Source organism: Podarcis filfolensis (assembly GCF_964270895.1).
Source record: "Podarcis filfolensis genome assembly, chromosome: 13".
NCBI classification, from domain to species: Eukaryota; Metazoa; Chordata; class Lepidosauria; order Squamata; family Lacertidae; genus Podarcis; species Podarcis filfolensis.
Window position 1 is genome coordinate 36,965,251 of NC_139615.1, and position 17,040 is coordinate 36,982,290.

General features: G+C 50.8%; 1 protein-coding gene across 1 annotated transcript in view; it reads right to left on the minus strand.

The window, feature by feature from the left end:
* SYT3 (synaptotagmin 3) overlaps positions 1–17,040 on the minus strand; it is a 52,587-nt gene that overhangs the window by 34,541 nt on the left and 1,006 nt on the right. The gene's annotated exons all lie outside the window — the stretch shown is intronic.

Sequence of the window (17,040 nt, forward strand, 5' to 3'; positions counted from 1 at the left end):
GTACAGCACATTACTCTTGATCCCAGGGTTGTGGGTTCGAGTTCCACACTGGGTGAAAGATTTCTGACCCTTGTGCCCCCCTCCAACTCTACAAATCTATGGTTCTACGGTCCACCTTTTACCCAGATCCCTTGGAAAAGCGAAGTGTGCGCACATTTTCTCCCTTTCTGTCTCTCGAGAAGGTAGCGGCTATGTGTGTTACGGGTCTCATTTGTGGGATGGAGAAATGAAACGATCAGAGGGGGAGGGACCTACAGCGCTCGCTCAAAAACTGGAGCATATTCACGGGCCTAAAAAAACACCAGCAACGTTTTAGAAGAGTTAAGAGGTGGCAGTCACTAAAAGGCATCAACGCCCAGATTCTCTAAGCCAAGAGTGTGATCTGGGCTAAGTACACACAAGACTTGGGGCCCACTTCCAAGATATAGGCTGCATACACACTGTAGCCTTAAGACACGTTCAAAGTTCATTATGTCCCTCAAATAATTCTGGGAATTGTAGTTTGCCCCTCACGGAGTCACAATTCCCAGCAACTCTCAACAGATGACAGTGCCCATAATTCCTTGAGGGCAGAGAATGTGCTTCGAATGTTCTTTAAAGGTGAGTGGGCAGCCATAGGGGTTGTAACCAACGTCAGTCAAGCTCAGAGCAGGCCCACTGAAATTAATGGAAGCTGCTGACTTGGATCCTTTTGGGTTCCACACAGGTTTACTGTGAGTGAGTCCATCCATTTATACAGGTGCAGAGTTTCTGAGGGAGGGGCAAGACAACTTAGGTTCTCACTGTCAAAGATTACTCTATTACATTACTGAGTGCCAGCAGCATTTTCTGGGCTCGCTGTACGTTACCTGGGACCTCTGCCCCACCTGCGATCTATCGGCAAGAGCTGCTGCTTAGGTACATATTAGAATTAAAAATTGAAAGTCTCGTTGAACCTCTAATGCAACTTCTCTCCCTCACATACTCACAGGCATCCATTTTCCCTTTCCGCCCTGTCCAGCGCTTGCAGGTAAAAGAAAAGGTAAAGGACTCCTGGACTGTTAAGTCCAGTCAAAGGAGACTATGGGGTTGCGGCGCTCATCTCGCTTTCAGGCCGAGGGAGCTGGCGTTTGTCCATAGACAGCTTTCCGGGTCATGTGGCCAGCAGGACTAAACTGCTTCAGGCGCAACGGAAAACCGTGACAGAAACCAGAGCGCACGGAAACGCCGTTTACCTTCCCACCACAGCGGTACCTATTTATCTACTAGCGCTTGCATGCTTTCAAACTGCTAGGTTGGCAGGAGCTGGGACAGAGCAACGGGAGCTCACCCTGTCGCAGGGATTTGAACCACTGACCTTCTGATCGGCAAGCCCAAGAGACTCAGTGGTTTAGACCACGGTGCCACCCACATCTTCCAGTGCTTGCAGGTCACCTGTCGCCAGTCAATACCATCCACGCGGGATGCCCGGCAACCGCAGATCAACACAATCGGAGCCATGACCGAAAAGTCAATGAAGATGGCGGGTGGCCTGGAACCCTGACCGGCAGGGCACTTTGCAGTGTGCTGGGCCGGCCCGTAAACCAAGCGCAAATAAATAAATAAATAAATAAATAAATAAATAAATAAATATATTGGGGGTGGAGAAAAGAGAGATGGGACTAAAAACACACACACAAAAGAGGTTGGCTCTCCCCTAGGCCACCCGCTATCAACACCCCTGGGTGTGATGTAGCGGATTCAGGCGAGGGAATCCGAGACGCCCTACAGGTGCGAGGAATGGGGTATATTAGGCACCTGCTAATAATCCATACCGCTGCGCTCTTGAGTAAAAATGGGGGGGTCTCCCCAAAATATAAATTCCATCACAGAATTCCCTGCCTTTGCAGACTGAGGAACAGTGTGTGTTTGTGTGTGGCCTAATTAGAGACTGGAAGGTTGGAAAGCACAATGGTTTTTGTGTTCAAGAGAGAGAGATAGAACACAAAGCAATTTTTCTCATTCTCCACCTTTGTCCCTTTTCTATAAAGGACTTTTCTATAGAGGGCTAACCATGGGAGACTCCTTTTCTCCCGGAGAATAGTGAGTCATGAGGGTGGGGATATGATATCCAGGTCCTCAGCTTTCCCCCACCCCGCCAATACCGCTGCAGCTTCTTCCTCTGCATCTCTGCTGGAGTCGCCAGCGTCCGCTCCTGCCCAGAATAACAAGTACCAAGGGCTGGGTGATGATAGTACAGCATATCCCCCCCCTTGCCCCCCCGCCTCCCCAGTCTTTACAGCTGTGATCTCAATCTTTCTCGCTCACCTCTCATCCTCGGCCCTCGGCCTGCCTCGCCCACACACCCGGACCAAAATCACCTCCATGCAACCCCCATCCTTGGCAGCTCCTCTCCACCCCCAAAACAGCCGGTTCTTCTTTCCATACTGCTGCCACCATTTATAAACATTTCTTTTCAAAAAGGCAGGTAAACATGACAGCGTTTCGACCAGGTGGCGGGGGCTGAGGGGAGAAAGAAAGGCACATGTCTGGCAACAGCCTTGCCCTCAGCAGACCTCAAATTAGCAGGTTTCAGCCATTTCATTATCCCACTCCATCCTCTCGATTTTTCCAGGATTGTCACAAATCATTAATAATTATTTTTGGCATCCTTATCAGGCAGACCTGGGGTCTCCCTCCATGCCCCTTCCTGCCTCCTTCGATTTATTTCTTGCTCTCCTGCCCAGCTAAGTAGCTTCCTCTGGGCCAAAGCTAATCTAATTATTATTGTTGTTGATAATATCTTCCTGTCTAGCCTCCCAGCCTTATCTACAGGATTTCTGCTGCTACACATGCACCTTTCGCACCTTCCCCGGTCGAACGGCTAATTGCCACACATCTTCACCATCTCTGCCCTCCCAGTTTTCCTCAAACCATTCATCCACCCTGCCACACCCTCCTTTGCCACCCGAGCCTTCATTTATCAGCTCCAGAAGGAATCACTCAGCTACGGGGAGGAGGAGATGGGGAAGAACAGATCCCAAAGGCCTCTGGGGTGAAAGCGCATCCGTGTGCCCAAATCTCTCCGAAGCAAACCGCCCCAAAATGTCGGGTTCTTCACAGGCCCCCTCACTTAGGAGACACCCTAAACCTTTCCCTTCGCCATGTGGAAGTGAGTGTCAGGGCGGGTGTCGGTGTAAGGTCAGCAGTAACGAACAAGGTGCTGGTGAAGTTAACTCTTTATTCAAAGAAACCAAAAGCAGCTCAGGCCGAGTGAGTAGATCTTGCCCCAATGTGGCAGTTGTGAGGACTGCCTTCCCACAGTTGCCCAAGTCTCCTTCTCTCCAAGCAAACTGAGGCTCCTTCATCTTGTCTCTCTTTGCTCCGCCCTCTTCATTCCTCTTTGGGTTCTTGGAGACTAGGGAGCAGGGAGCTGAGTGCCACAGGAGGAGGAGACCCCCCAGCTTCTTCAGCAACCTGCCTCCACTCTGCCTCTTGGCTCCTCTCCAGCCTCTGGTTCTGCCTCTGGTTCTGGACCGCTCTCTGTCACAGCTTCTTCTTGCTCACTAAACCCTGTTACCTCTTCAGCTTCTGACACCTCCTCAGTGTTAGAAATTCAGGTATATAGGTTATGGTCGCCACAACAAAACCTCTAGGTGCCACATTTTTTGTTTTTGCAATGAAACCTCTTATTCTTATTCTTAATTTCATTCTCTCTCTCTCTCTCTCTCTCTCTCTCTATATATATATATAAGAACAAATCTGAAAGCGATTTACAACACATTAAAACATCAAATAAAACAATCCAGAATACAGTGGTACCTTGGTTCCCGAAGGGCTTGGCTGCCGAACAAATCGGCTCCCGTACGCTGCAAACCCGGAAGTGAGTGTTCTGGTCTGCGAACGTTTTTTTGGAAGCCGGACATCTGACATGGCTTCCGATTGAGTGCAAGAAGCTCCTGTAGCTGTGCCTTGGTTTTCGAACCGTTTCGGGAGTCAAACGGACTCCCAGAATGGATTAAGTTCGAGAACCAAGGTACCACTGTAAAACACAAATCAGGCTTCAAGGAAAATATTTCAGAACCTCCTCTAAGTGGCATTTTGCTTTCCGTAGTCAACAACCTGACTTCCAGAGATCTCCACGTGGTCGCAATTAGACCCATGCCAGTCGCAAAACGCGCCTGGCTAATTTCGAACACTGCTCCTGCTCCCAGTCTCCTCCCTCTGACCACTCATTGTTGTCCCACCACCAGTCCCCTGGCTCTGAGTCTTCTTCCCCTGGGGGTTTCCTTGGGGGGGGGGTTCCCCAGCTGATTCCTGCCCCCACTCCTCTGCATCCAGCCAGTCCATGACAGGGAGTGAGGACAGGCCTGAGAAGGTGTTAACACCATTGGACCGGCTGCCAGAGGCTGCTTACATAGTCTACATTTGACACACCCCCCCCCAAAAAAAATCCTGGGGACTGTGGTTCTCTGAGGAGTAAAAGCAAAGCACACATTGTGTAGGCAGCCACAGTTCAAGGGCTGGGACGGTGACCCACTCCGGAAAATCCTCTCCCCTGGCGCTGCGGGTCAAAGTGTTAGCAGGAAGACCCCATCAATGCCAGGCGCCCAGATGGTCCCTGCCATATCACGTTAGGGAAACCTTTGCAAACAAGGCCGCAGCCAGCCCAAGCCTTCTGCCAGTCCGCTTGGGGATGCAGGCAGGGCAGAGGGAGCATGTGGAAAACATACACAAAGCACCCAGCTGTCTGCAGCGCCAGCCCAGATGCGGTACAATCCGTGCCCGGGGTCCGCGCACATATTTGCTCGCGCACGTTTTTCTTTGAGAAGCTGGCCCACGCGCTCATGCCGCCGTTTAGCAAACGGGTGTAACTATTTGAAATCAAATGCCCGTTGTTCTCCCGAGCGATGAAAGGACTCCTTGGGGAACGATAGCAGAGCACCTTCTCTGCACGCACAAAGGTTTAAGTCCCTGGCATCACCAGTTTAAAAGATCTGGCAGCAGGTAAGGGGGGAAAACCCACTCTCTGCTAGAGAGCTGGGAGAACGGCTGCCTGTCTGAGCTGACAATATTAGGCTTGATGGTCAAACAGTCTGATTTGGTAGAAGCCAGCTTCCTGTTCTCCAAGCACAGCCACACTGCTTGCCCCGAATATGTCACACAACCTGGGAGAACACCAAAAGCGCGCTGGTGCCGCCATGTCTCCGACGCAAAGCTGCTTAAAAGGAGCTCATTAATTCTGACATGCTTGCGGGAGCAGAAATGCTTAATTTCGCGAAAAGGGAAGTTCCAGCACTCATCTTACCTATGAACCCGTGTTCCCTTTCTCAGGAGTCGCGCCCTACAAGTCACGGCAGATGTCCACAGAAGGGCAGTATGGTGCAATGGTCAGACTTACATTGGGGGGGCGGGGGACTGAGTTCAGGTCCCTACTCAGCCGCAACGCTTACTGAATTACCTCAGCTCTCAGCCTAATCTATGTCACAGGGCTGTTGCAAAGATAAAATTGGAGGGAAAGTGGGGGAAAGAGAGAATTACATAGGCCATCCCAAGGTTTTCGGGGGAAGGGCCGGGATAAAAATGTAACAAATAACAGAACTTCAACATGGGCTGGCTTGGAAGAGATGGCCGAATTTTGAGAGAAAGAATTTTTACAAACTGGGAGGATTGCGGATGAACAGTGCTCCACTTCAAAGAAGCCTGCCTGGCCCCTGCTCTTATAGCTTTTCAATATTGTTATTGTTATTATTATTATTATTATTATTATTATTATTATTAATATCCAGACATTCCAGTGTGTTATACAGCTAGTTTTAAGCAGTGCTTTTTTCTTAAAAAAATAAATAAATGTTATAGGGTACTCTCATTTTCCTACTCATATTGAAATACTTCCCCTCAATGAGGCCAAACTTAGATTTACAAAATGTTTAGGGGTATGTGTCCCCCTGCGTCCCCCCAGAAAAAAGCACTGGTTTTAAGTGATGTTTAAATCCAGTCTGATTTAATTAAATGGATGCTCCCGGGGCACCGGACTTGGACTAGGCCAACAGCAGGAAATAATGCAGTTTAACCGGGAAAAGAACTGTGGCCCCACTTAGGAGGCCTGGAGGATTTGAGAAGCTCATAAGGATGGAGGAACAGCTGTGCAATGTCAGGCCAATGGGGCACTGAACCCATCACCTGGCTTGGTTGGCTGTCCAGCCGGCTTTGCCCCTTGACAGAGCCTTTCATTGGTGGCTCCATGATTGTGAGATGCCCCACCCCACCCTAAGGCAAAGGTAAAGGCACCCCTGACCATTAGGTCCAGTCGTGACCGACTGGGGTTCCGGCGCTCATCTCGCTTTATGGGCCAAGGGAGCCGGTGTACAGCTTCCGGGTCATGTGGCCAGCATGACTAAGCCGCTTCTGGCAAACCAGAGTAGCGCACGGAAATGCCGTTTACCTTCCCGGCGGAGCGGTACCTATTTATCTACTTGTACTTTGACATGCTTTCGAACTGCTAGGTTGGCAGGAGCAGGGACCGAGCAACGGGAGCTCACCCCGTCGCGGGGATTCGAACCACCAACGTTCTGATCGGCAAGTCCTAGGCTCTGTGGTTTAACCCACAGTGCCACCCGCGTCCCTCTCCCCACCCTACATACCTTCAAACATTTCCCTCCAACATTTCTCCAAGGAAAAGAGGGACGTCCTAAGGGAAAGCGGGACATTCCGGGATCAAATCAGAAACCGGGACAGCTTCTGTAAATCCAGGACTGTCCCTGGAAAATAGAGACACTTGGAGGGACTGTCCCTAGTGAGGTGCGTTTGCTGGAAATGCTACAGGTTTACACCAATTTAAATAGAATTATATATCTCAATGTCGCAGGGAGGACTGTGATCTGCAGTCCTGTTCAGTCAGTGGTCGAGGGCGCACTAACTGCTGGTGGGCAGTTTCATGACTTCTGTGGCTCCCTTCTTATGGTTTTTGGTATTTAGCCAGAATCTGGACTGGAGAGGACTCCTTCAAACAGAGGACTGTCTGTGAAATAGGGCACACGGCCACCCTCGTTCTTGGAACCCTCTGCAGGTTGGCCAGTTGCATTATGCATACAGTGGTACCTCGGGTTACAGGCGCTTCGGGTTACAGACGCTTCAGGTTACAGACGCTTCAGGTTACAGACTCCACTAACCCAGAAATAGTACCTCGGGTTAAGAACTTTGCTTCAGGATGAGAACAGAAATTGCTGTGCGGCAGCATCGGGAGACCCCATTAGCAAAAGTGGTACCTCAGGTTAAGAACAGTTTCAGGTTAAGAATTAAATTCTTAACCCGAGGTACGACTGTATTTGTTTAAGTTAGCACTCCTCAGCCTTTTGCAAAGCAGTCTTCTCTGTGCCACTGTTTATGGCCAGTTTTAGCCTGTGATGAGAACTGTGATCATCATCATCTTCTCTCAGCATAAGCCAGATATGGATCAAGCATGTCAGAGATAAAACATCTGAAAGGGACATTGATTTTTTTCACCTCTGTTTGTGTCTGGGCATTCCAAGCCTTCAGGAAACTTCCTAGTAAGGCAATATGTCTGATGCTTGTTTGTTTCACGTTTCTGCAGGAAGATAAACAGGAACGCCTCCTAACTTTCAAGAGTCATACGGCGCCTTAAGGCTCACACATTTAATAGTGCAATCCTACACATGTTTACTCAGAAGTAAGTCCCACTGTACTCAATGGTTCCTGCTCCCAGGATCTGCCAATTTCGGTCCCCTCGGTTTCTCATTTTTGCAACCTTAAGTTCAGTACTTGAAATTTGCAATTTCAAGAAAATTCATCAGCACTTTTGCAAATTTCTCCCAATAAACACATCTTTGTATGCAGTTTTGAGCGATGTGCTCATTCTTGTAAGCAGTTTCTCATTTTTGGTATGTTGTTTTTGGGACCATATTCATTTTAACGCACACTTTCCCCACCCCCTTATATATGCAACTTTGTAAGCACAGTTTGATCAAACAACTGCATCACAAAATTCGGACAAGTGCGAATTTTGAAGGAAGGTCGTTGTTACGGTCCTCATACAGTTTTTCAAAGTGCACATCTGACCGATTTGCCTTCAAGAGCAAACGGAACAGAATTTCTTCCCCCACCCACTACTCCTAGGTACAGGATTGCAGTCGTACTATGGCACGAATTTTCGTAAACACGCAGCATCAGACCAGATGGTGCACTTAAGTAATTTTAGACTCGTGGCTTAATGGCCTCTGGGCAAGGGTGGGCCTCTTTTCACGTATTAGTTCACTCACTTTAAAATGTAGCAACCCAGCCCTGCTGGGTTTTTGGGGTCCTTTTGCTCAGCCCTGATGACATCTCTGCATCTGATGAAACAGGCTCCTGTTTATGCCACATTAAAAGATGTTAAAGAACTACTCTTCCAAGTTCCTTTCTTTGGGGCGGTGGGAAGGCAACCGCCTAATGCAGTTTGTCTTTCTGGAACGTACTTCTTTCAAGCAATTTAAGTATCAGCTCCAAGAGCAGACAGAACAATAGGACCATTCGTGCTGGCAAATTTCCATATCCTTTCTATTTTTAATTGTGAGGTTTTGGCATATGGATCTCTTCTCGTTTTCTTTTATCATCGTCATTCTTTTGAAAGCCCTATAACAGGAAACATGTTTGTGTGTGTGAGAGAGAGAGAATGTCCGTGTATTTCTTTGGTTCATTCGCACCCGACAAAGATCAGGAATATCCCCATTTCAGAGACAGGCAGGTTAAGGCTTGATCCAGCCCTTGTGTTCTTCCAAGGCATTGCAGTGCTCCATGTGGAATTTTACAAGAACTCACCTCCACTGCACAAACTTAAGTGCACATTAGGAGCATGTCAATGCAACCTTCCCTCTGCCTCTGAGTCTTCGTGTGCTTGCACAAATGTGGCCAATCAGCACCACCCACAAGAAAGAGAGAGGTATCAGCAGGGTCAAGGTACACCTGGTGTCTGCAGAAGTGAACACACACAAACCTGGGTGGGGGGAATCCCAAACAGCCCAATGCTGAGAGAAAAGAGAAAAGGCAGCCAAGGGGGAGGGAGGATGGAATGGAGCAGCTGGACAAGAAGGAAGAAAGAACCATAGACATAAAAAAAGGTGTAGAGAATCCTCTCATTGCCTTGGATAGGTAGCTTCCTGGTTCACACGGGCGAACTGTTTTTAAACGTCTCCAGGGATGGAAGTGGAAGCTGCCCATAGAAAGCAATGGAGAAATCCAAGATTTTAATACACCTGGGATTAGGCACAAGAACGTCCCACCGTACTTCTTCATCTAAAGTTGATCTCTGCCCCCACTGTCAATATAAGAAACAAGTCCAATGAATACAGTGGTACCTTGGGTTACAGACGCTTCAGGTTACATACGCTTCAGGTTACAGACTCCACTAACCCAGAAATAGTACCTCGGGTTAAGAACTTTGCTTCAAGATGAGAACAGAAATCGTGCTCCAGTGGCGCGGCAGCAGCAGGAGGACCCATTAGCTAAAGTGGTGCTTCAGGTTAAGAACAGTTTCAGGTTAAGGACGGACCTCTGGAGTACTTAACCCAAGGTACCACTGTATTGAGCGTGTTCAGTGGGCACAGAATGCTGCCTGGTTGTGGGAAAGAGAGAGAAAGGGAAATGGGGCAGAGCTGGGGGAAATCGGCATGCCTGGGATCCTGAACAGAAGCACTCCGAATTGCAGCATTTTGTCGCGGGACCCTTCCTGTCATTGCATGTACATGCGCCGCTGAATTGCACGCATCCACACGCAGACCCAGCAGCACACAGGCATCCATGCAGGTCGCAGTACCCTCCCTGTCGCTGAAATATTTCCCACGCCTCACCTGAGAACCTGCAAGCTGGCTAGCTGGAGCAGACTGAGGTCTGTCTAGCTAAGCATTCAATTTCCAACAGATGCCTCTGCAAGCACATAAGCGGAGCATGGCAGCAACAGCCATCCTCTACAGTTTGTCCCCAGCACCGGACACACCTCCACCAACCTGTTGCACATCATCCCTCGCTCATTACGCACATGCTCATTGGCTGGGCAAAAAAAGGATGCAGCAACAGTCTAATTCCGCTCCACTTGTCCACTGCCCAGCATCCAACTGGGACTTCCACCGATAACACCCAGCCCTTGAAACCTGCCTTGGCGTTAAGCGCACGGGCAAAGCACCTGCTTCGAAGCACTTTGAACGCCGACACCCACCTCACTTACTGCTCACCGCGCACAATACTGGCACACAGAACTCCACCAGGGTGACAACAATTAGCACAGGGCCTGCTGCTTTCGAGAGAAATTCACAATAGCCCGCCGCCACCCCCCGCTGAGCCCATACGCTGAAACTCAGGAAAGCATGCCACACAACCCTCCTGCAAATGTCGAACACCCACCCAGCATGAGCATGTTGCAAATGTGCAAGGACACACACACACACACCTGTGGCACGCTTGGCAGGCGCTCACTTGCTGTCTTGCTGGCCGCCGGTTGGATGCCACGCAGAAGGAAGGAAGGAAGCCAGGAGAGAGAGAGATGTGTCCGTGCGTGAAAGCGTGTGTCCGAGCGCCGTGCGCACGCTCTCAGGGGGAGACACGGGGATTTCAGCTCCCCGGCTCCCACATCAGACCGCTTCAATCACTCGCCACTCCCCACCCCCGCATGCAATGAGTCACTGTGCTGTGTGTGAAGGAGATGAGGAGGAGGAACAAGAGAAACAGGGATTTTCGAGGGAACCTCCACAAAGGTGGTTTGGAGCAGTGTGCTAGTGCCACCGCCCCCACGTTAGTGCAGAAGTGCACAGGAGAGAGGAAGAAGATTCCTCCTCTACAGGGTCTCCAAGGCTGGGGGTGGAAGGGAACGGGAAGGAAGGCAGGGGTGGGAACCCAAACCGACACGAAGGCAGCTCTATACATTAAAAAAAAGAGAACACAGCGCAGCAAGGAAGGGTTGGGGGAGACGGGAGGAAGGAGCCATGGCTAATGCTGCGATTTAGCACATCTCCAGCCCCAACTGTGCGCCAGAAACAGCACTTTTTTTTTTAAGGCCCCCGTCCCCGTCCAGGAATCCTTGCAGTTTACACGACGCACACAACTGAACATGAAAGCTGTTTCCTTCGGCTCCACGCTGCTCCCTCCTTCGGCTGCGTGGAGAGAGCTTGTGGGGCACTGTTGTGTTGTACACAAAAAGGCCTTGACTAATTGGGGCTGCTGCGATTCCAGACAGGGCTCCCCTATGTGTCTGTGTCTGCTGGAGGAGGAGCAGAGAAAAAGCAGAGCATCTCTGGCAAGGTAGCAGAGAGAGAGAGAGAGAGAGAGAGAGAGAGAGAGAGAGAGAGAGAGACATGGCAGCAGCGCTAATGAGGCCCGGGCAGGTGAACAATAGCCGGCATAACCCAGGCAGGAATCTGCCACCATCTGCTCACATGGGAAGAGGGGAAGGCAGGCGGGCAAGACGTAAGGGTGTTTTGGATCAGGCCAATGGCCCAGCATAGCCCAGCATCCTGTTTCTCACAGACACTGACCAGATGCCTGCTGGGAGCCTGCATGCAGGACCCAAGGGCAATGGTGCTCTCCCCTCCTGCGGTTTTGAGCAGCTGGAATTCAGGGCAGGGTTCGAAATTCGCCAGGCGCATTTTACACCTAGCGGGTAACGCTGTGTGTTAAACCACAGAGCCTAGGACTTGCCGATCAGAAGGTCGGCGGTTCGAATCCCCATGACAGGGTGAGCTCCCGTTGCTCGGTCCCTGCTCCTGCCAACCTAGCAGTTCGAAAGCACGTCAAAGTGCAAGTAGATAAATAGGTACCGCTTCGGTGGGAAGGTAAACGCCGTTTCTGTGCGCTGCTCTGGTTCACCAGAAGCGGCTTAGTCATGCTGGCCACATGACCCGGACGCTGTACGCTGGCTCCCTCAGCCAATAAAGCAAGATGAGCGCCGCAACCCCAGAGTCGGCCACGACTGGACCTAATGGTCAGGGGTCCCTTTACCTTTACCTTTACCTTATTGGCCACTTAAGAACAAGTGAAGATGCCTAGGATGTCTCCACCATTTGGGGGATCCTTGGATCCTGACTGTTTTCACACACTAGTAACACATCCTTTGGAATTCTATCGGTTATATTTTATCTGCACAATCAGAATGAATTTCAGGAACCAAAAAGTAATATTTTAAAAATACGACTTTCAAGCCATTCGGCGTCAAAATGGCAACTAGATATTCCGTTTTGGCGACTGTAACCCTGGTTTAAGGAGCCATTTGGCACCTAGCTTATATATCTGAGTTCCTAACACTGATTCAGAGGCATGTTGCCTCCCTCAGCGGAGGAAGCAGCAGTTAACAGGAACAGCCACAAACAGCCTTGCCCACCACAAATCTGCCCAGTCCTCTTTTCAAGCCATCATGGCGTCTTGTGGGAGAGCATTCCAGACTTTTAACAAGGCGCAGTGCGAGGTAGTGCTTTCTTTCACCCGGCAGGGGCAGGAAAATGAAGGTGCGTGAACCCACCCCTCACTCCCGCCAAATCATAGGACTCCTCCCGACTTCGCATTTGCCATGTCTTCAAGCAGCCGGTTTTGAGCATCATGCAAGTAATCTGTTAATTAAAACTATTATCATTCTTGCTGCCAGGGAGGAATAGAGGTGCTTGTGAGATTTTCGGCCCCAGGTGCCAAAATAACTTGGCCAGCCGGGCACCATGACTTTTTTGGGGGGGCAGCTGGGAGGATGCGGGGGATCGACTGCCACTTGCTGTTCTGCCTCAGGCAGGGCCTTGGGCCCTGGCTCCTCAAGTTTACCTCAGCTTAACTGAGGGATAAGGGAAGCCTGTAGCCCTTCATATACTGGTGGACTACAACTCCCATCATCCCTGACCACTAGTCATGAGGGCTGGGGCCGCAGATCCCGCAACTCCGGCCTAGCCTTTCTCCCCAGTCCAGCAGTTCTCACCTGCTACTATTCATGAGGACAAGAGCAACTGGAACACACCCCTTCCAGGCATCTTGGGGTGATGGTGGAGACTGTTCCTGCGCACCCCTTGCTCCACTTTGCTTGTGTTATAATCCAGGGATGGTGGATCTGGGGGCCTGCAGCTTTCATCAATCCCAGCCAGCATGGCCAAAGGCCAGGACTGATGGGAGTTGTAGTCCCAGTAACAATCAGAGGGAGGCAGGCTTTCACAGCCTAGCATTATGGTTGGGAGCAGTGCCATTTTTCTAGGAAAAGAGGTGCCGTAACTCACCATGAAGGGGACGCGGGTGGCGCTGTGGGTTAAACCACAGAGCCTAGGACTTGCCGATCAGAAGGTCAGTGGTTCGAATCCCCGCAACGGGGTGAGCTCCAGTTGCTCAGTCCCTGCTCCTGCCAACCTAGCAGTTCAAAAGCACCTCAAAGTGCAAGTAGATAAATAGGTACCACTCCGGCGGGAAGGTAAATGGCATTTCCGTGTGCTGCTCTGGTTCGCCAGAAGTGGCTTAGTCATGCTGGCCACATGACCCGGAAGCTGTACGCCGGCTCCCTCGGCCAATAAAGCGAGATGAGCGCCGCAACCCCAGAGTTGTCCGCGACTGGACCTAATGGTCAGGGGTCCCTTTACCTTTAACTCACCATGAACACCTTGCTCATTTCTCTTTGAATGGCAATAGTGCCCACCTGAGAGGTGCCGGAACTGAGTCCAGCTGGAAAAAAGCCATGGCTGGGAAACATCTGGTTTCCAACACTGTGATATATCACCAGCTAAACATCGCAATATACCAATATTTCATGATATCTGAATTAAGGATGGAGCTACGCAGAGACATTGGCTGGCTTCACGGTTTTCCCCGCATCGTGATTTTTTGCATAGCACACATGCATACGCATCATGATTTGTGATATATTGCCAGGTCAAAAATTACGAAACCGATAACACGATACGGACGTCAAACCAGTTTGGGGCGATATATCACCCAGCCCTACCCAGAATCAGACCTAGAACCATACCCTGTGAACTCGAGAGTCACGACTTTCCCCTCTCATCCTCCTCTCAAGTAATGCTATCAGGGCAGGACGCTGGAGCAGAGGTCCAGGCCCCACCCAGCAGAAAGTGCAGGCCCCCATTCCCCAAATGCAGCAATGCTGGCTCACCATATTTTGAGGACAAGTGCAGACATACACATAGGAACCAGACCACTGGTCCCAATAGCTCAGTAATATCAGGGGCTCCCAGGATTTCAGGCAGGAGTCACTCCCAGGCCTGCCCAAAGATGTCAGCGATTGGATGGACCTGAGACTTTTTGCACACAAAGCTGATGATCTACCTGTGAGATGCAGCCCTTCGCCATATTTGCACTGTTTACCTTGCAGTCAAAAGGTGGGGAGATTGCAATTTAAAAACAAGTAATACACCTCGCTATCTAAACAGCCACCCACATCCTCATAACACCAAGGGGGCATAGGAAGAGCACAAGACTCTTATCTCAAGGTCGTGGGTTCAAGATTCACCTTGGGCAAGATTCCTGCATCGGCGGGGGCTGGACTAGATGCCCCCTTGTGGTCCCTTCCAACTCTACAATTCTATGATCAGGCACATCTAGTTGAGCATCCTGCTCTCACAGTGACCAGAGCAGGACCGTAGAGCAACTGTACTTTCCCCTCCAAAAGCGGAGAAAGGATGCTGGAGAGTCTAAAATGACCTAACCACCACGGGCTTCTTTCACCTGCTGGCTTGTTCATGCGTTGTCCAGTGAACGCAGGAGTCCAGCCTCCCCGGAGTCCGGCTGCCCTCATTCGCTCTTGCCTGATAGGCCCCAACCCTGCACATATATAAAGCGATGAGTCCCTCCCCTCCCCAAGTCTGCCTTCCCAGAGCTTGCATCTCCGGGTAACATGACCCACCCCTGTTGCATCCACAGCCGTGTCGGGTCGATAGGACACCTTGTCGCTGCCAGAACAAGGAATCCTAACACCGTCCCGCAAACTTTTCCTGCAACCCCCTCGATGGAAGTGATTGCCACTCGATCCGCCTATTGGTGGAGGTGGGGGGAATCCATATATCCCCTCCCTCCTCATTCTTAATACTGGTTTCCTTCTAATTTCATTAATGGGTGAGCGGGAGTGGGGAAGAGACTGCTGCGTTTCTCCAAAATGGGAACAGAATTCCTAGGAGGGGAAAAAAAGGAGTTGCAAATCAGAACTCCTGAAATTCTTCCAGGAGGTTTTGGGATGGTGGGTGAGGAGCTGGGAGGCAGGATTTTTTAGCAGGCAGGGGTGGGGCCTAGTGGGGTGAGTGAGAGCTCCAATATTCACAAGCAGGGTAGAGAAGACCGCAAATCCCATCATCCCTGACCATTGGCAGTACTGCTTGTGGCTGATGGGAGTTGGAGTCTCAGCAACACCTGGAGGCTAACAGGCCATCCTTGGTCCAAAGCAAAGCATCTGAAATCAAGAAGCAAAGATGGAGCAAGGCAGGTGATTCTGTTGGGACTCCATTTCCCATCATCCCCAGCCAGCAGGGCCAGTGGCCAGGGATGATGGGAGTTGGAGTCCCGCAATAGCTCAGCTGGTAGATCATGAGACTCTCAGGTTCATGCGTTCCAAGTCCCACATTGGGCAAAAGATTCCTGCATTGCAGGGAGTTGGATTAGATGACCCCCATGGTTCATCCAAAGTCTACAATTCTATGAGAATACCTGGAGGGCCACAGGCTCCCCCATAGGAGAAAACAGTTCATACTTTCCTTAAACTAGCACACGATGCACTTCACACATGCATATATACATACAAAAGACACACACCAAGCAAATAGCATAATACTGTAGTTCACGAGACAAATATTGTGGATGCATTTATTTTTGTTTAATGCATGACAAATTCCCCACGTGGATACTGCTTTTCTGCGGGACTGGGGTGGGAAACCTGTGGCCCTCTGGAAGTTGGTGGACTACAACTCCCATCATCCCTGGCCTCACAGACTGGGGATGATGGGAGTTGGAGTCCAGCAACTTCTACCAGGACCTAGTTTTCCGCGGCCTGATACAGAAAGTTGCATTTACTCTGCATGAACACCTGTAACATGCATGATAGGCACACGAGTCTATTAGGCCCAATATGCACAAGGCAAAACAGACATGCATGTCCATCACAGTTTCCAACAGAATGCATGCAGGTAAAGTGTGAAAATTTTTGATTGATGACCCCCAACTACTCATGGCTTGAATAAAAGTATCACCAATCTCCCAGGCACGTTTTCCTCATTCAGCTACACAGACACACACGCACGCACACGTTAACATCTCCCATCTCTAACGTGAGTTGCGAAGCTGCAGCGCAAACGCACAGGGTGTTACTAGAATCCTATTTATTGCACACAGAAAAACAGCTGCTCTATCGCACTCGCACCCTTGGTGCGTTCACAAACCAAGCGCGAGCTATGGTGGTGTTACACACGCCCGGTCACGGGATGGCTGTTGACACACGTGTTTCACGCAAAAGGCTGGGGGAGAGGGGAGGATGCTGCATGGGCACCAGTGCTTCAGGTACCCTTGTGCAAATCACACCCTCTGCCTCGTCTGGGCAGGCACGTGCACACGCGTGCACACGCGTGTGAGCTCCCTCTGTTCTCGAGCTCTACGGAACGCCTCTGGCTATCACGCCTGTTCTCACTGCCCTCTTCTGCTCCAGGGGACGCGGCCTTCACTGACCTTCCTCCCTGCCTTGCACCCCTTCTCCTCCTCGCACCCAAGCCTCCCCTTGCCTTGCACCCAGGCCGCCTCCCCCCTGCACACTCCCTGGCACACGAGCGTGCACACAGACACAGGAGGCCAGCTCTGGCTGCCGAAATGCTCCCCTAATCACATTAGCAGCGTGTTGGCACAACAGCCGCCCCGGGGAGGCTGGCCCATTGTCTGTGCCCTGACGTGCCGAGCCCTGCCAACCGCCTCCTAATTACACCCTGTGCCAGGCAGGGGTGTGTGTATCTGTGTGCATGCATGTGGGGGAGGCCCGTGCAAGCCTGATGGGTGCTGCCCCCATCACCCGCCCCCACCGCCAAGCACCAGCAGGGGCCCAGTATCCATACATTGCTGCCTGGCTGCATGCAGCTGCAGCGC